The 17,553-nt window shown below is 44.6% G+C and overlaps 16 non-coding genes across 16 annotated transcripts; all 16 read left to right on the top strand.

The window, feature by feature from the left end:
- The first annotated feature begins 357 nt into the window (after positions 1-357).
- On the top strand, positions 358-429 carry trnad-guc (transfer RNA aspartic acid (anticodon GUC)). The gene has a single exon. It is a non-coding gene; the product is annotated as a tRNA-Asp (tRNA).
- A 1,513-nt stretch (positions 430-1,942) lies between these two features.
- trnad-guc (transfer RNA aspartic acid (anticodon GUC)) lies at positions 1,943-2,014 on the top strand. The gene has a single exon. It is a non-coding gene; the product is annotated as a tRNA-Asp (tRNA).
- A 723-nt stretch (positions 2,015-2,737) lies between these two features.
- Positions 2,738-2,809, top strand: trnad-guc (transfer RNA aspartic acid (anticodon GUC)). The gene has a single exon. It is a non-coding gene; the product is annotated as a tRNA-Asp (tRNA).
- Positions 2,810-4,318: 1,509 nt separating this feature from the next.
- trnad-guc (transfer RNA aspartic acid (anticodon GUC)) lies at positions 4,319-4,390 on the top strand. Its single transcript has one exon. It is a non-coding gene; the product is annotated as a tRNA-Asp (tRNA).
- A 2,310-nt stretch (positions 4,391-6,700) lies between these two features.
- trnad-guc (transfer RNA aspartic acid (anticodon GUC)) lies at positions 6,701-6,772 on the top strand. The gene has a single exon. It is a non-coding gene; the product is annotated as a tRNA-Asp (tRNA).
- Positions 6,773-7,494: 722 nt separating this feature from the next.
- On the top strand, positions 7,495-7,566 carry trnad-guc (transfer RNA aspartic acid (anticodon GUC)). Its single transcript has one exon. It is a non-coding gene; the product is annotated as a tRNA-Asp (tRNA).
- A 724-nt stretch (positions 7,567-8,290) lies between these two features.
- trnad-guc (transfer RNA aspartic acid (anticodon GUC)) lies at positions 8,291-8,365 on the top strand. Its single transcript has one exon. It is a non-coding gene; the product is annotated as a tRNA-Asp (tRNA).
- A 722-nt stretch (positions 8,366-9,087) lies between these two features.
- On the top strand, positions 9,088-9,159 carry trnad-guc (transfer RNA aspartic acid (anticodon GUC)). Its single transcript has one exon. It is a non-coding gene; the product is annotated as a tRNA-Asp (tRNA).
- A 3,891-nt stretch (positions 9,160-13,050) lies between these two features.
- On the top strand, positions 13,051-13,123 carry trnad-guc (transfer RNA aspartic acid (anticodon GUC)). Its single transcript has one exon. It is a non-coding gene; the product is annotated as a tRNA-Asp (tRNA).
- Positions 13,124-13,843: 720 nt separating this feature from the next.
- trnad-guc (transfer RNA aspartic acid (anticodon GUC)) lies at positions 13,844-13,915 on the top strand. The gene has a single exon. It is a non-coding gene; the product is annotated as a tRNA-Asp (tRNA).
- A 115-nt stretch (positions 13,916-14,030) lies between these two features.
- trnag-gcc (transfer RNA glycine (anticodon GCC)) lies at positions 14,031-14,101 on the top strand. Its single transcript has one exon. It is a non-coding gene; the product is annotated as a tRNA-Gly (tRNA).
- A 725-nt stretch (positions 14,102-14,826) lies between these two features.
- trnag-gcc (transfer RNA glycine (anticodon GCC)) lies at positions 14,827-14,897 on the top strand. Its single transcript has one exon. It is a non-coding gene; the product is annotated as a tRNA-Gly (tRNA).
- A 723-nt stretch (positions 14,898-15,620) lies between these two features.
- On the top strand, positions 15,621-15,691 carry trnag-gcc (transfer RNA glycine (anticodon GCC)). Its single transcript has one exon. It is a non-coding gene; the product is annotated as a tRNA-Gly (tRNA).
- Positions 15,692-16,227: 536 nt separating this feature from the next.
- trnad-guc (transfer RNA aspartic acid (anticodon GUC)) lies at positions 16,228-16,299 on the top strand. The gene has a single exon. It is a non-coding gene; the product is annotated as a tRNA-Asp (tRNA).
- A 720-nt stretch (positions 16,300-17,019) lies between these two features.
- Positions 17,020-17,091, top strand: trnad-guc (transfer RNA aspartic acid (anticodon GUC)). The gene has a single exon. It is a non-coding gene; the product is annotated as a tRNA-Asp (tRNA).
- Positions 17,092-17,209: 118 nt separating this feature from the next.
- On the top strand, positions 17,210-17,280 carry trnag-gcc (transfer RNA glycine (anticodon GCC)). The gene has a single exon. It is a non-coding gene; the product is annotated as a tRNA-Gly (tRNA).
- The last annotated feature ends 273 nt before the right edge of the window (positions 17,281-17,553 follow it).

Below are 17,553 nucleotides of genomic sequence, written 5' to 3'. Positions count from 1 at the left end.
TGAATCCATTGTAAATGTGATTTACTTTGTGCAAGGCTTTAGTTGTTAAATGGGAAACGAGAAACCAACTAGTCAGTGACAACTGTCTTGAGTTTGGCATTTGTGACAATGTCCTGGGACATCCCACAAACTCGTCACCTTCTAACTATGACTGTGTGGCCTGTGAGTGGTATAGAGCGAAATCGATTGCATGTACGTGTTCGTGAGAGTCCCAGCTTTCCATAGGGGTCACAGTGCTTTCTAGCTCTAACCATTCAGTCTATACAGATGTTTTTGTTAGAAGGGTTAAAGCCCAACACTGCAAACTTATGGTTAGTACCAATACTCCACGTTTTTTCAAAGGTCCAACACACCAGCTCCTCGTTAGTATAGTGGTGAGTATCCCCGCCTGTCACGCGGGAGACCGGGGTTCAATTCCCCGACGGGGAGAAAGGACTGCTTTTTTTTTTTAGGGTGAACAATGTAGCTGAGCCCACAAAACGAAAAATATGCTTGGAGATCAAGCTTTATGATACGATTTCCAGCCTTATCTCAGTATTCCAAGGCATTGGTTGTTCAGTGGTAGAATTCTCGCCTGCCACGCGGGAGGCCCGGGTTCGATTCCCGGCCAATGCAGGATGTTTTGAACATGTAATTTCGAGAAGTATGCAAACCCCTGAGGAATACATCTGTGTTCGATTGCCAGGCCAACAGAAATCTCTGGTCTTGGTCGAAATCTCAACTGACTCTTGATAAATCAGAGTTTGCTTTCACTTTCAGTTTGGACATTTACTCATTCTCAGGAGACTTTGGTGAATCCATTGTAAATGTGATTTACTTTGTGCAAGGCTTTAGTTGTTAAATGGGAAACGAGAAACCAACTAGTCAGTGACAACTGTCTTGAGTTTGGCATTTGTGACAATGTCCTGGGACATCCCACAAACTCGTCACCTTCTAACTATGACTGTGTGGCCTGTGAGTGGTATAGAGCGAAATCGATTGCATGTACGTGTTCGTGAGAGTCCCAGCTTTCCATAGAGGGGTCACAGTGCTTTCTAGCTCTAACCATTCAGTCTATACAGATGTTTTTGTTAGAAGGGTTAAAGCCCAACACTGCAAACTTATGGTTAGTACCAATACTCCACGTTTTTCAAAGGTCCAACACACCAGCTCCTCGTTAGTATAGTGGTGAGTATCCCCGCCTGTCACGCGGGAGACCGGGTTCAATTCCCCGACGGGGAGAAAGGACTGCTTTTTTTTTTAGGGTGAACAATGTAGCTGAGCCCACAAAACGAAAAAATATGCTTGGAGATCAAGCTTTATGATACGATTTCCAGCCTTATCTCAGTATTCCAAGGCATTGGTTGTTCAGTGGTAGAATTCTCGCCTGCCACGCGGGAGGCCCGGGTTCGATTCCCGGCCAATGCAGGATGTTTTGAACATGTAATTTCGAGAAGTATGCAAACCCCTGAGGAATACATCTGTGTTCGATTGCCAGGCCAACAGAAATCTCTGGTCTTGGTCGAAATCTCAACTGACTCTTGATAAATCAGAGTTTGCTTTCACTTTCAGTTTGGACATTTACTCATTCTCAGGAGACTTTGGTGAATCCATTGTAAATGTGATTTACTTTGTGCAAGGCTTTAGTTGTTAAATGGGAAACGAGAAACCAACTAGTCAGTGACAACTGTCTTGAGTTTGGCATTTGTGACAATGTCCTGGGACATCCCACAAACTCGTCACCTTCTAACTATGACTGTGTGGCCTGTGAGTGGTATAGAGCGAAATCGATTGCATGTACGTGTTCGTGAGAGTCCCAGCTTTCCATAGAGGGGTCACAGTGCTTTCTAGCTCTAACCATTCAGTCTATACAGATGTTTTTGTTAGAAGGGTTAAAGCCCAACACTGCAAACTTATGGTTAGTACCAATACTCCACGTTTTTCAAAGGTCCAACACACCAGCTCCTCGTTAGTATAGTGGTGAGTATCCCCGCCTGTCACGCGGGAGACCGGGGTTCAATTCCCCGACGGGGAGAAAGGACTGCTTTTTTTTTTTAGGGTGAACAATGTAGCTGAGCCCACAAAACGAAAAAATATGCTTGGAGATCAAGCTTTATGATACGATTTCCAGCCTTATCTCAGTATTCCAAGGCATTGGTTGTTCAGTGGTAGAATTCTCGCCTGCCACGCGGGAGGCCCGGGTTCGATTCCCGGCCAATGCAGGATGTTTTGAACATGTAATTTCGAGAAGTATGCAAACCCCTGAGGAATACATCTGTGTTCGATTGCCAGGCCAACAGAAATCTCTGGTCTTGGTCGAAATCTCAACTGACTCTTGATAAATCAGAGTTTGCTTTCACTTTCAGTTTGGACATTTACTCATTCTCAGGAGACTTTGGTGAATCCATTGTAAATGTGATTTACTTTGTGCAAGGCTTTAGTTGTTAAATGGGAAACGAGAAACCAACTAGTCAGTGACAACTGTCTTGAGTTTGGCATTTGTGACAATGTCCTGGGACATCCCACAAACTCGTCACCTTCTAACTATGACTGTGTGGCCTGTGAGTGGTATAGAGCGAAATCGATTGCATGTACGTGTTCGTGAGAGTCCCAGCTTTCCATAGAGGGGTCACAGTGCTTTCTAGCTCTAACCATTCAGTCTATACAGATGTTTTTGTTAGAAGGGTTAAAGCCCAACACTGCAAACTTATGGTTAGTACCAATACTCCACGTTTTTTCAAAGGTCCAACACACCAGCTCCTCGTTAGTATAGTGGTGAGTATCCCCGCCTGTCACGCGGGAGACCGGGGTTCAATTCCCCGACGGGGAGAAAGGACTGCTTTTTTTTAGGGTGAACAATGTAGCTGAGCCCACAAAACGAAAAAATATGCTTGGAGATCAAGCTTTATGATACGATTTCCAGCCTTATCTCAGTATTCCAAGGCATTGGTTGTTCAGTGGTAGAATTCTCGCCTGCCACGCGGGAGGCCCGGGTTCGATTCCCGGCCAATGCAGGATGTTTTGAACATGTAATTTCGAGAAGTATGCAAACCCCTGAGGAATACATCTGTGTTCGATTGCCAGGCCAACAGAAATCTCTGGTCTTGGTCGAAATCTCAACTGACTCTTGATAAATCAGAGTTTGCTTTCACTTTCAGTTTGGACATTTACTCATTCTCAGGAGACTTTGGTGAATCCATTGTAAATGTGATTTACTTTGTGCAAGGCTTTAGTTGTTAAATGGGAAACGAGAAACCAACTAGTCAGTGACAACTGTCTTGAGTTTGGCATTTGTGACAATGTCCTGGGACATCCCACAAACTCGTCACCTTCTAACTATGACTGTGTGGCCTGTGAGTGGTATAGAGCGAAATCGATTGCATGTACGTGTTCGTGAGAGTCCCAGCTTTCCATAGAGGGGTCACAGTGCTTTCTAGCTCTAACCATTCAGTCTATACAGATGTTTTTGTTAGAAGGGTTAAAGCCCAACACTGCAAACTTATGGTTAGTACCAATACTCCACGTTTTTCAAAGGTCCAACACACCAGCTCCTCGTTAGTATAGTGGTGAGTATCCCCGCCTGTCACGCGGGAGACCGGGTTCAATTCCCCGACGGGGAGAAAGGACTGCTTTTTTTTAGGGTGAACAATGTAGCTGAGCCCACAAAACGAAAAAATATGCTTGGAGATCAAGCTTTATGATACGATTTCCAGCCTTATCTCAGTATTCCAAGGCATTGGTTGTTCAGTGGTAGAATTCTCGCCTGCCACGCGGGAGGCCCGGGTTCGATTCCCGGCCAATGCAGGATGTTTTGAACATGTAATTTCGAGAAGTATGCAAACCCCTGAGGAATACATCTGTGTTCGATTGCCAGGCCAACAGAAATCTCTGGTCTTGGTCGAAATCTCAACTGACTCTTGATAAATCAGAGTTTGCTTTCACTTTCAGTTTGGACATTTACTCATTCTCAGGAGACTTTGGTGAATCCATTGTAAATGTGATTTACTTTGTGCAAGGCTTTAGTTGTTAAATGGGAAACGAGAAACCAACTAGTCAGTGACAACTGTCTTGAGTTTGGCATTTGTGACAATGTCCTGGGACATCCCACAAACTCGTCACCTTCTAACTATGACTGTGTGGCCTGTGAGTGGTATAGAGCGAAATCGATTGCATGTACGTGTTCGTGAGAGTCCCAGCTTTCCAGAGAGGGGTCACAGTGCTTTCTAGCTCTAACCATTCAGTCTATACAGATGTTTTTGTTAGAAGGGTTAAAGCCCAACACTGCAAACTTATGGTTAGTACCAATACTCCACGTTTTTCAAAGGTCCAACACACCAGCTCCTCGTTAGTATAGTGGTGAGTATCCCCGCCTGTCACGCGGGAGACCGGGGTTCAATTCCCCGACGGGGAGAAAGGACTGCTTTTTTTTTTAGGGTGAACAATGTAGCTGAGCCCACAAAACGAAAAAATATGCTTGGAGATCAAGCTTTATGATACGATTTCCAGCCTTATCTCAGTATTCCAAGGCATTGGTTGTTCAGTGGTAGAATTCTCGCCTGCCACGCGGGAGGCCCGGGTTCGATTCCCGGCCAATGCAGGATGTTTTGAACATGTAATTTCGAGAAGTATGCAAACCCCTGAGGAATACATCTGTGTTCGATTGCCAGGCCAACAGAAATCTCTGGTCTTGGTCGAAATCTCAACTGACTCTTGATAAATCAGAGTTTGCTTTCACTTTCAGTTTGGACATTTACTCATTCTCAGGAGACTTTGGTGAATCCATTGTAAATGTGATTTACTTTGTGCAAGGCTTTAGTTGTTAAATGGGAAACGAGAAACCAACTAGTCAGTGACAACTGTCTTGAGTTTGGCATTTGTGACAATGTCCTGGGACATCCCACAAACTCGTCACCTTCTAACTATGACTGTGTGGCCTGTGAGTGGTATAGAGCGAAATCGATTGCATGTACGTGTTCGTGAGAGTCCCAGCTTTCCATAGAGGGGTCACAGTGCTTTCTAGCTCTAACCATTCAGTCTATACAGATGTTTTTGTTAGAAGGGTTAAAGCCCAACACTGCAAACTTATGGTTAGTACCAATACTCCACGTTTTTTCAAAGGTCCAACACACCAGCTCCTCGTTAGTATAGTGGTGAGTATCCCCGCCTGTCACGCGGGAGACCGGGTTCAATTCCCCGACGGGGAGAAAGGACTGCTTTTTTTTTTAGGGTGAACAATGTAGCTGAGCCCACAAAACGAAAAAATATGCTTGGAGATCAAGCTTTATGATACGATTTCCAGCCTTATCTCAGTATTCCAAGGCATTGGTTGGTTGTTCAGTGGTAGAATTCTCGCCTGCCACGCGGGAGGCCCGGGTTCGATTCCCGGCCAATGCAGGATGTTTTGAACATGTAATTTCGAGAAGTATGCAAACCCCTGAGGAATACATCTGTGTTCGATTGCCAGGCCAACAGAAATCTCTGGTCTTGGTCGAAATCTCAACTGACTCTTGATAAATCAGAGTTTGCTTTCACTTTCAGTTTGGACATTTACTCATTCTCAGGAGACTTTGGTGAATCCATTGTAAATGTGATTTACTTTGTGCAAGGCTTTAGTTGTTAAATGGGAAACGAGAAACCAACTAGTCAGTGACAACTGTCTTGAGTTTGGCATTTGTGACAATGTCCTGGGACATCCCACAAACTCGTCACCTTCTAACTATGACTGTGTGGCCTGTGAGTGGTATAGAGCGAAATCGATTGCATGTACGTGTTCGTGAGAGTCCCAGCTTTCCATAGAGGGGTCACAGTGCTTTCTAGCTCTAACCATTCAGTCTATACAGATGTTTTTGTTAGAAGGGTTAAAGCCCAACACTGCAAACTTATGGTTAGTACCAATACTCCACGTTTTTTCAAAGGTCCAACACACCAGCTCCTCGTTAGTATAGTGGTGAGTATCCCCGCCTGTCACGCGGGAGACCGGGGTTCAATTCCCCGGGGAGAAAAGGACTGCTTTTTTTTTTAGGGTGAACAATGTAGCTGAGCCCACAAAACGAAAAAATATGCTTGGAGATCAAGCTTTATGATACGATTTCCAGCCTTATCTCAGTATTCCAAGGCATTGGTTGTTCAGTGGTAGAATTCTCGCCTGCCACGCGGGAGGCCCGGGTTCGATTCCCGGCCAATGCAGGATGTTTTGAACATGTAATTTCGAGAAGTATGCAAACCCCTGAGGAATACATCTGTGTTCGATTGCCAGGCCAACAGAAATCTCTGGTCTTGGTCGAAATCTCAACTGACTCTTGATAAATCAGAGTTTGCTTTCACTTTCAGTTTGGACATTTACTCATTCTCAGGAGACTTTGGTGAATCCATTGTAAATGTGATTTACTTTGTGCAAGGCTTTAGTTGTTAAATGGGAAACGAGAAACCAACTAGTCAGTGACAACTGTCTTGAGTTTGGCATTTGTGACAATGTCCTGGGACATCCCACAAACTCGTCACCTTCTAACTATGACTGTGTGGCCTGTGAGTGGTATAGAGCGAAATCGATTGCATGTACGTGTTCGTGAGAGTCCCAGCTTTCCAGAGAGGGGTCACAGTGCTTTCTAGCTCTAACCATTCAGTCTATACAGATGTTTTTGTTAGAAGGGTTAAAGCCCAACACTGCAAACTTATGGTTAGTACCAATACTCCACGTTTTTCAAAGGTCCAACACACCAGCTCCTCGTTAGTATAGTGGTGAGTATCCCCGCCTGTCACGCGGGAGACCGGGGTTCAATTCCCCGACGGGGAGAAAGGACTGCTTTTTTTTTTAGGGTGAACAATGTAGCTGAGCCCACAAAACGAAAAAATATGCTTGGAGATCAAGCTTTATGATACGATTTCCAGCCTTATCTCAGTATTCCAAGGCATTGGTTGTTCAGTGGTAGAATTCTCGCCTGCCACGCGGGAGGCCCGGGTTCGATTCCCGGCCAATGCAGGATGTTTTGAACATGTAATTTCGAGAAGTATGCAAACCCCTGAGGAATACATCTGTGTTCGATTGCCAGGCCAACAGAAATCTCTGGTCTTGGTCGAAATCTCAACTGACTCTTGATAAATCAGAGTTTGCTTTCACTTTCAGTTTGGACATTTACTCATTCTCAGGAGACTTTGGTGAATCCATTGTAAATGTGATTTACTTTGTGCAAGGCTTTAGTTGTTAAATGGGAAACGAGAAACCAACTAGTCAGTGACAACTGTCTTGAGTTTGGCATTTGTGACAATGTCCTGGGACATCCCACAAACTCGTCACCTTCTAACTATGACTGTGTGGCCTGTGAGTGGTATAGAGCGAAATCGATTGCATGTACGTGTTCGTGAGAGTCCCAGCTTTCCATAGAGGGGTCACAGTGCTTTCTAGCTCTAACCATTCAGTCTATACAGATGTTTTTGTTAGAAGGGTTAAAGCCCAACACTGCAAACTTATGGTTAGTACCAATACTCCACGTTTTTTCAAAGGTCCAACACACCAGCTCCTCGTTAGTATAGTGGTGAGTATCCCCGCCTGTCACGCGGGAGACCGGGGTTCAATTCCCCGACGGGGAGAAAGGACTGCTTTTTTTTTTTTAGGGTGAACAATGTAGCTGAGCCCACAAAACGAAAAAATATGCTTGGAGATCAAGCTTTATGATACGATTTCCAGCCTTATCTCAGTATTCCAAGGCATTGGTTGTTCAGTGGTAGAATTCTCGCCTGCCACGCGGGAGGCCCGGGTTCGATTCCCGGCCAATGCAGGATGTTTTGAACATGTAATTTCGAGAAGTATGCAAACCCCTGAGGAATACATCTGTGTTCGATTGCCAGGCCAACAGAAATCTCTGGTCTTGGTCGAAATCTCAACTGACTCTTGATAAATCAGAGTTTGCTTTCACTTTCAGTTTGGACATTTACTCATTCTCAGGAGACTTTGGTGAATCCATTGTAAATGTGATTTACTTTGTGCAAGGCTTTAGTTGTTAAATGGGAAACGAGAAACCAACTAGTCAGTGACAACTGTCTTGAGTTTGGCATTTGTGACAATGTCCTGGGACATCCCACAAACTCGTCACCTTCTAACTATGACTGTGTGGCCTGTGAGTGGTATAGAGCGAAATCGATTGCATGTACGTGTTCGTGAGAGTCCCAGCTTTCCATAGAGGGGTCACAGTGCTTTCTAGCTCTAACCATTCAGTCTATACAGATGTTTTTGTTAGAAGGGTTAAAGCCCAACACTGCAAACTTATGGTTAGTACCAATACTCCACGTTTTTTCAAAGGTCCAACACACCAGCTCCTCGTTAGTATAGTGGTGAGTATCCCCGCCTGTCACGCGGGAGACCGGGGTTCAATTCCCCGACGACGGGGAGAAAGGACTGCTTTTTTTTTTAGGGTGAACAATGTAGCTGAGCCCACAAAACGAAAAAATATGCTTGGAGATCAAGCTTTATGATACGATTTCCAGCCTTATCTCAGTATTCCAAGGCATTGGTTGTTCAGTGGTAGAATTCTCGCCTGCCACGCGGGAGGCCCGGGTTCGATTCCCGGCCAATGCAGGATGTTTTGAACATGTAATTTCGAGAAGTATGCAAACCCCTGAGGAATACATCTGTGTTCGATTGCCAGGCCAACAGAAATCTCTGGTCTTGGTCGAAATCTCAACTGACTCTTGATAAATCAGAGTTTGCTTTCACTTTCAGTTTGGACATTTACTCATTCTCAGGAGACTTTGGTGAATCCATTGTAAATGTGATTTACTTTGTGCAAGGCTTTAGTTGTTAAATGGGAAACGAGAAACCAACTAGTCAGTGACAACTGTCTTGAGTTTGGCATTTGTGACAATGTCCTGGGACATCCCACAAACTCGTCACCTTCTAACTATGACTGTGTGGCCTGTGAGTGGTATAGAGCGAAATCGATTGCATGTACGTGTTCGTGAGAGTCCCAGCTTTCCATAGAGGGGTCACAGTGCTTTCTAGCTCTAACCATTCAGTCTATACAGATGTTTTTGTTAGAAGGGTTAAAGCCCAACACTGCAAACTTATGGTTAGTACCAATACTCCACGTTTTTTCAAAGGTCCAACACACCAGCTCCTCGTTAGTATAGTGGTGAGTATCCCCGCCTGTCACGCGGGAGACCGGGGTTCAATTCCCCGACGGGGAGAAAGGACTGCTTTTTTTTAGGGTGAACAATGTAGCTGAGCCCACAAAACGAAAAAATATGCTTGGAGATCAAGCTTTATGATACGATTTCCAGCCTTATCTCAGTATTCCAAGGCATTGGTTGTTCAGTGGTAGAATTCTCGCCTGCCACGCGGGAGGCCCGGGTTCGATTCCCGGCCAATGCAGGATGTTTTGAACATGTAATTTCGAGAAGTATGCAAACCCCTGAGGAATACATCTGTGTTCGATTGCCAGGCCAACAGAAATCTCTGGTCTTGGTCGAAATCTCAACTGACTCTTGATAAATCAGAGTTTGCTTTCACTTTCAGTTTGGACATTTACTCATTCTCAGGAGACTTTGGTGAATCCATTGTAAATGTGATTTACTTTGTGCAAGGCTTTAGTTGTTAAATGGGAAACGAGAAACCAACTAGTCAGTGACAACTGTCTTGAGTTTGGCATTTGTGACAATGTCCTGGGACATCCCACAAACTCGTCACCTTCTAACTATGACTGTGTGGCCTGTGAGTGGTATAGAGCGAAATCGATTGCATGTACGTGTTCGTGAGAGTCCCAGCTTTCCAGAGGGGTCACAGTGCTTTCTAGCTCTAACCATTCAGTCTATACAGATGTTTTTGTTAGAAGGGTTAAAGCCCAACACTGCAAACTTATGGTTAGTACCAATACTCCACGTTTTTTCAAAGGTCCAACACACCAGCTCCTCGTTAGTATAGTGGTGAGTATCCCCGCCTGTCACGCGGGAGACCGGGGTTCAATTCCCGACGGGGAGAAAGGACTGCTTTTTTTTTTAGGGTGAACAATGTAGCTGAGCCCACAAAACGAAAAAATATGCTTGGAGATCAAGCTTTATGATACGATTTCCAGCCTTATCTCAGTATTCCAAGGCATTGGTTGTTCAGTGGTAGAATTCTCGCCTGCCACGCGGGAGGCCCGGGTTCGATTCCCGGCCAATGCAGGATGTTTTGAACATGTAATTTCGAGAAGTATGCAAACCCCTGAGGAATACATCTGTGTTCGATTGCCAGGCCAACAGAAATCTCTGGTCTTGGTCGAAATCTCAACTGACTCTTGATAAATCAGAGTTTGCTTTCACTTTCAGTTTGGACATTTACTCATTCTCAGGAGACTTTGGTGAATCCATTGTAAATGTGATTTACTTTGTGCAAGGCTTTAGTTGTTAAATGGGAAACGAGAAACCAACTAGTCAGTGACAACTGTCTTGAGTTTGGCATTTGTGACAATGTCCTGGGACATCCCACAAACTCGTCACCTTCTAACTATGACTGTGTGGCCTGTGAGTGGTATAGAGCGAAATCGATTGCATGTACGTGTTCGTGAGAGTCCCAGCTTTCCATAGAGGGGTCACAGTGCTTTCTAGCTCTAACCATTCAGTCTATACAGATGTTTTTGTTAGAAGGGTTAAAGCCCAACACTGCAAACTTATGGTTAGTACCAATACTCCACGTTTTTTCAAAGGTCCAACACACCAGCTCCTCGTTAGTATAGTGGTGAGTATCCCCGCCTGTCACGCGGGAGACCGGGTTCAATTCCCCGACGGGGAGAAAGGACTGCTTTTTTTTTTTTAGGGTGAACAATGTAGCTGAGCCCACAAAACGAAAAAAATATGCTTGGAGATCAAGCTTTATGATACGATTTCCAGCCTTATCTCAGTATTCCAAGGCATTGGTTGTTCAGTGGTAGAATTCTCGCCTGCCACGCGGGAGGCCCGGGTTCGATTCCCGGCCAATGCAGGATGTTTTGAACATGTAATTTCGAGAGTATGCAAACCCCTGAGGAATACATCTGTGTTCGATTGCCAGGCCAACAGAAATCTCTGGTCTTGGTCGAAATCTCAACTGACTCTTGATAAATCAGAGTTTGCTTTCACTTTCAGTTTGGACATTTACTCATTCTCAGGAGACTTTGGTGAATCCATTGTAAATGTGATTTACTTTGTGCAAGGCTTTAGTTGTTAAATGGGAAACGAGAAACCAACTAGTCAGTGACAACTGTCTTGAGTTTGGCATTTGTGACAATGTCCTGGGACATCCCACAAACTCGTCACCTTCTAACTATGACTGTGTGGCCTGTGAGTGGTATAGAGCGAAATCGATTGCATGTACGTGTTCGTGAGAGTCCCAGCTTTCCATAGAGGGGTCACAGTGCTTTCTAGCTCTAACCATTCAGTCTATACAGATGTTTTTGTTAGAAGGGTTAAAGCCCAACACTGCAAACTTATGGTTAGTACCAATACTCCACGTTTTTTCAAAGGTCCAACACACCAGCTCCTCGTTAGTATAGTGGTGAGTATCCCCGCCTGTCACGCGGGAGACCGGGGTTCAATTCCCGACGGGGAGAAAGGACTGCTTTTTTTTTTAGGGTGAACAATGTAGCTGAGCCCACAAAACGAAAAAATATGCTTGGAGATCAAGCTTTATGATACGATTTCCAGCCTTATCTCAGTATTCCAAGGCATTGGTTGTTCAGTGGTAGAATTCTCGCCTGCCACGCGGGAGGCCCGGGTTCGATTCCCGGCCAATGCAGGATGTTTTGAACATGTAATTTCGAGAAGTATGCAAACCCCTGAGGAATACATCTGTGTTCGATTGCCAGGCCAACAGAAATCTCTGGTCTTGGTCGAAATCTCAACTGACTCTTGATAAATCAGAGTTTGCTTTCACTTTCAGTTTGGACATTTACTCATTCTCAGGAGACTTTGGTGAATCCATTGTAAATGTGATTTACTTTGTGCAAGGCTTTAGTTGTTAAATGGGAAACAAGAAACCAACTAGTCAGTGACAACTGTCTTGAGTTTGGCATTTGTGACAATGTCCTGGGACATCCCACAAACTCGTCACCTTCTAACTATGACTGTGTGGCCTGTGAGTGGTATAGAGCGAAATCGATTGCATGTACGTGTTCGTGAGAGTCCCAGCTTTCCATAGAGGGGTCACAGTGCTTTCTAGCTCTAACCATTCAGTCTATACAGATGTTTTTGTTAGAAGGGTTAAAGCCCAACACTGCAAACTTATGGTTAGTACCAATACTCCACGTTTTTTCAAAGGTCCAACACACCAGCTCCTCGTTAGTATAGTGGTGAGTATCCCCGCCTGTCACGCGGGAGACCGGGTTCAATTCCCCGACGGGGAGAAAGGACTGCTTTTTTTTTAGGGTGAACAATGTAGCTGAGCCCACAAAACAAAAAAATATGCTTGGAGATCAAGCTTTATGATACGATTTCCAGCCTTATCTCAGTATTCCAAGGCATTGGTTGTTCAGTGGTAGAATTCTCGCCTGCCACGCGGGAGGCCCGGGTTCGATTCCCGGCCAATGCAGGATGTTTTGAACATGTAATTTCGAGAAGTATGCAAACCCCTGAGGAATACATCTGTGTTCGATTGCCAGGCCAACAGAAATCTCTGGTCTTGGTCGAAATCTCAACTGACTCTTGATAAATCAGAGTTTGCTTTCACTTTCAGTTTGGACATTTACTCATTCTCAGGAGACTTTGGTGAATCCATTGTAAATGTGATTTACTTTGTGCAAGGCTTTAGTTGTTAAATGGGAAACGAGAAACCAACTAGTCAGTGACAACTGTCTTGAGTTTGGCATTTGTGACAATGTCCTGGGACATCCCACAAACTCGTCACCTTCTAACTATGACTGTGTGGCCTGTGAGTGGTATAGAGCGAAATCGATTGCATGTACGTGTTCGTGAGAGTCCCAGCTTTCCATAGAGGGGTCACAGTGCTTTCTAGCTCTAACCATTCAGTCTATACAGATGTTTTTGTTAGAAGGGTTAAAGCCCAACACTGCAAACTTATGGTTAGTACCAATACTCCACGTTTTTTCAAAGGTCCAACACACCAGCTCCTCGTTAGTATAGTGGTGAGTATCCCCGCCTGTCACGCGGGAGACCGGGGTTCAATTCCCCGACGGGAGAAAGGACTGCTTTTTTTTTTAGGGTGAACAATGTAGCTGAGCCCACAAAACGAAAAAATATGCTTGGAGATCAAGCTTTATGATACGATTTCCAGCCTTATCTCAGTATTCCAAGGCATTGGTTGTTCAGTGGTAGAATTCTCGCCTGCCACGCGGGAGGCCCGGGTTCGATTCCCGGCCAATGCAGGATGTTTTGAACATGTAATTTCGAGAAGTATGCAAACCCCTGAGGAATACATCTGTGTTCGATTGCCAGGCCAACAGAAATCTCTGGTCTTGGTCGAAATCTCAACTGACTCTTGATAAATCAGAGTTTGCTTTCACTTTCAGTTTGGACATTTACTCATTCTCAGGAGACTTTGGTGAATCCATTGTAAATGTGATTTACTTTGTGCAAGGCTTTAGTTGTTAAATGGGAAACGAGAAACCAACTAGTCAGTGACAACTGTCTTGAGTTTGGCATTTGTGACAATGTCCTGGGACATCCCACAAACTCGTCACCTTCTAACTATGACTGTGTGGCCTGTGAGTGGTATAGAGCGAAATCGATTGCATGTACGTGTTCGTGAGAGTCCCAGCTTTCCATAGAGGGGTCACAGTGCTTTCTAGCTCTAACCATTCAGTCTATACAGATGTTTTTGTTAGAAGGGTTAAAGCCCAACACTGCAAACTTATGGTTAGTACCAATACTCCACGTTTTTTCAAAGGTCCAACACACCAGCTCCTCGTTAGTATAGTGGTGAGTATCCCCGCCTGTCACGCGGGAGACCGGGGTTCAATTCCCCGACGGGGAGAAAGGACTGCTTTTTTTTTTAGGGTGAACAATGTAGCTGAGCCCACAAAACGAAAAAATATGCTTGGAGATCAAGCTTTATGATACGATTTCCAGCCTTATCTCAGTATTCCAAGGCATTGGTTGTTCAGTGGTAGAATTCTCGCCTGCCACGCGGGAGGCCCGGGTTCGATTCCCGGCCAATGCAGGATGTTTTGAACATGTAATTTCGAGAAGTATGCAAACCCCTGAGGAATACATCTGTGTTCGATTGCCAGGCCAACAGAAATCTCTGGTCTTGGTCGAAATCTCAACTGACTCTTGATAAATCAGAGTTTGCTTTCACTTTCAGTTTGGACATTTACTCATTCTCAGGAGACTTTGGTGAATCCATTGTAAATGTGATTTACTTTGTGCAAGGCTTTAGTTGTTAAATGGGAAACGAGAAACCAACTAGTCAGTGACAACTGTCTTGAGTTTGGCATTTGTGACAATGTCCTGGGACATCCCACAAACTCGTCACCTTCTAACTATGACTGTGTGGCCTGTGAGTGGTATAGAGCGAAAATCGATTGCATGTACGTGTTCGTGAGAGTCCCAGCTTTCCATAGAGGGGTCACAGTGCTTTCTAGCTCTAACCATTCAGTCTATACAGATGTTTTTGTTAGAAGGGTTAAAGCCCAACACTGCAAACTTATGGTTAGTACCAATACTCCACGTTTTTTCAAAGGTCCAACACACCAGCTCCTCGTTAGTATAGTGGTGAGTATCCCCGCCTGTCACGCGGGAGACCGGGGTTCAATTCCCGACGGGGAGAAAGGACTGCTTTTTTTTTTTTAGGGTGAACAATGTAGCTGAGCCCACAAAACGAAAAAATATGCTTGGAGATCAAGCTTTATGATACGATTTCCAGCCTTATCTCAGTATTCCAAGGCATTGGTTGTTCAGTGGTAGAATTCTCGCCTGCCACGCGGGAGGCCCGGGTTCGATTCCCGGCCAATGCAGGATGTTTTGAACATGTAATTTCGAGAAGTATGCAAACCCCTGAGGAATACATCTGTGTTCGATTGCCAGGCCAACAGAAATCTCTGGTCTTGGTCGAAATCTCAACTGACTCTTGATAAATCAGAGTTTGCTTTCACTTTCAGTTTGGACATTTACTCATTCTCAGGAGACTTTGGTGAATCCATTGTAAATGTGATTTACTTTGTGCAAGGCTTTAGTTGTTAAATGGGAAACGAGAAACCAACTAGTCAGTGACAACTGTCTTGAGTTTGGCATTTGTGACAATGTCCTGGGACATCCCACAAACTCGTCACCTTCTAACTATGACTGTGTGGCCTGTGAGTGGTATAGAGCGAAATCGATTGCATGTACGTGTTCGTGAGAGTCCCAGCTTTCCATAGAGGGGTCACAGTGCTTTCTAGCTCTAACCATTCAGTCTATACAGATGTTTTTGTTAGAAGGGTTAAAGCCCAACACTGCAAACTTATGGTTAGTACCAATACTCCACGTTTTTTCAAAGGTCCAACACACCAGCTCCTCGTTAGTATAGTGGTGAGTATCCCCGCCTGTCACGCGGGAGACCGGGTTCAATTCCCCGACGGGGAGAAAGGACTGCTTTTTTTTTTAGGGTGAACAATGTAGCTGAGCCCACAAAACGAAAAAAATATGCTTGGAGATCAAGCTTTATGATACGATTTCCAGCCTTATCTCAGTATTCCAAGGCATTGGTTGTTCAGTGGTAGAATTCTCGCCTGCCACGCGGGAGGCCCGGGTTCGATTCCCGGCCAATGCAGGATGTTTTGAACATGTAATTTCGAGAAGTATGCAAACCCCTGAGGAATACATCTGTGTTCGATTGCCAGGCCAACAGAAATCTCTGGTCTTGGTCGAAATCTCAACTGACTCTTGATAAATCAGAGTTTGCTTTCACTTTCAGTTTGGACATTTACTCATTCTCAGGAGACTTTGGTGAATCCATTGTAAATGTGATTTACTTTGTGCAAGGCTTTAGTTGTTAAATGGGAAACGAGAAACCAACTAGTCAGTGACAACTGTCTTGAGTTTGGCATTTGTGACAATGTCCTGGGACATCCCACAAACTCGTCACCTTCTAACTATGACTGTGTGGCCTGTGAGTGGTATAGAGCGAAATCGATTGCATGTACGTGTTCGTGAGAGTCCCAGCTTTCCATAGAGGGGTCACAGTGCTTTCTAGCTCTAACCATTCAGTCTATACAGATGTTTTTGTTAGAAGGGTTAAAGCCCAACACTGCAAACTTATGGTTAGTACCAATACTCCACGTTTTTTCAAAGGTCCAACACACCAGCTCCTCGTTAGTATAGTGGTGAGTATCCCCGCCTGTCACGCGGGAGACCGGGGTTCAATTCCCCGACGGGGAGAAAGGACTGCTTTTTTTTTTAGGGTGAACAATGTAGCTGAGCCCACAAAACGAAAAAATATGCTTGGAGATCAAGCTTTATGATACGATTTCCAGCCTTATCTCAGTATTCCAAGGCATTGGTTGTTCAGTGGTAGAATTCTCGCCTGCCACGCGGGAGGCCCGGGTTCGATCCCGGCCAATGCAGGATGTTTTGAACATGTAATTTCGAGAAGTATGCAAACCCCTGAGGAATACATCTGTGTTCGATTGCCAGGCCAACAGAAATCTCTGGTCTTGGTCGAAATCTCAACTGACTCTTGATAAATCAGAGTTTGCTTTCACTTTCAGTTTGGACATTTACTCATTCTCAGGAGACTTTGGTGAATCCATTGTAAATGTGATTTACTTTGTGCAAGGCTTTAGTTGTTAAATGGGAAACGAGAAACCAACTAGTCAGTGACAACTGTCTTGAGTTTGGCATTTGTGACAATGTCCTGGGACATCCCACAAACTCGTCACCTTCTAACTATGACTGTGTGGCCTGTGAGTGGTATAGAGCGAAATCGATTGCATGTACGTGTTCGTGAGAGTCCCAGCTTTCCATAGAGGGGTCACAGTGCTTTCTAGCTCTAACCATTCAGTCTATACAGATGTTTTTGTTAGAAGGGTTAAAGCCCAACACTGCAAACTATGGTTAGTACCAATACTCCACGTTTTTTCAAAGGTCCAACACACCAGCTCCTCGTTAGTATAGTGGTGAGTATCCCCGCCTGTCACGCGGGAGACCGGGGTTCAATTCCCCGACGGGGAGAAAGGACTGCTTTTTTTTTTTTTAGGGTGAACAATGTAGCTGAGCCCACAAAACGAAAAAATATGCTTGGAGATCAAGCTTTATGATACGATTTCCAGCCTTATCTCAGTATTCCAAGGCATTGGTTGTTCAGTGGTAGAATTCTCGCCTGCCACGCGGGAGGCCCGGGTTCGATTCCCGGCCAATGCAGGATGTTTTGAACATGTAATTTCGAGAAGTATGCAAACCCCTGAGGAATACATCTGTGTTCGATTGCCAGGCCAACAGAAATCTCTGGTCTTGGTCGAAATCTCAACTGACTCTTGATAAATCAGAGTTTGCTTTCACTTTCAGTTTGGACATTTACTCATTCTCAGGAGACTTTGGTGAATCCATTGTAAATGTGATTTACTTTGTGCAAGGCTTTAGTTGTTAAATGGGAAACGAGAAACCAACTAGTCAGTGACAACTGTCTTGAGTTTG

This window comes from Oncorhynchus nerka, linkage group LG19 (genome assembly GCF_034236695.1).
Source record: "Oncorhynchus nerka isolate Pitt River linkage group LG19, Oner_Uvic_2.0, whole genome shotgun sequence".
Lineage (NCBI taxonomy): Eukaryota > Metazoa > Chordata > Actinopteri > Salmoniformes > Salmonidae > Oncorhynchus > Oncorhynchus nerka.
This window is presented reverse-complemented; position numbering and strand designations above follow the sequence as displayed.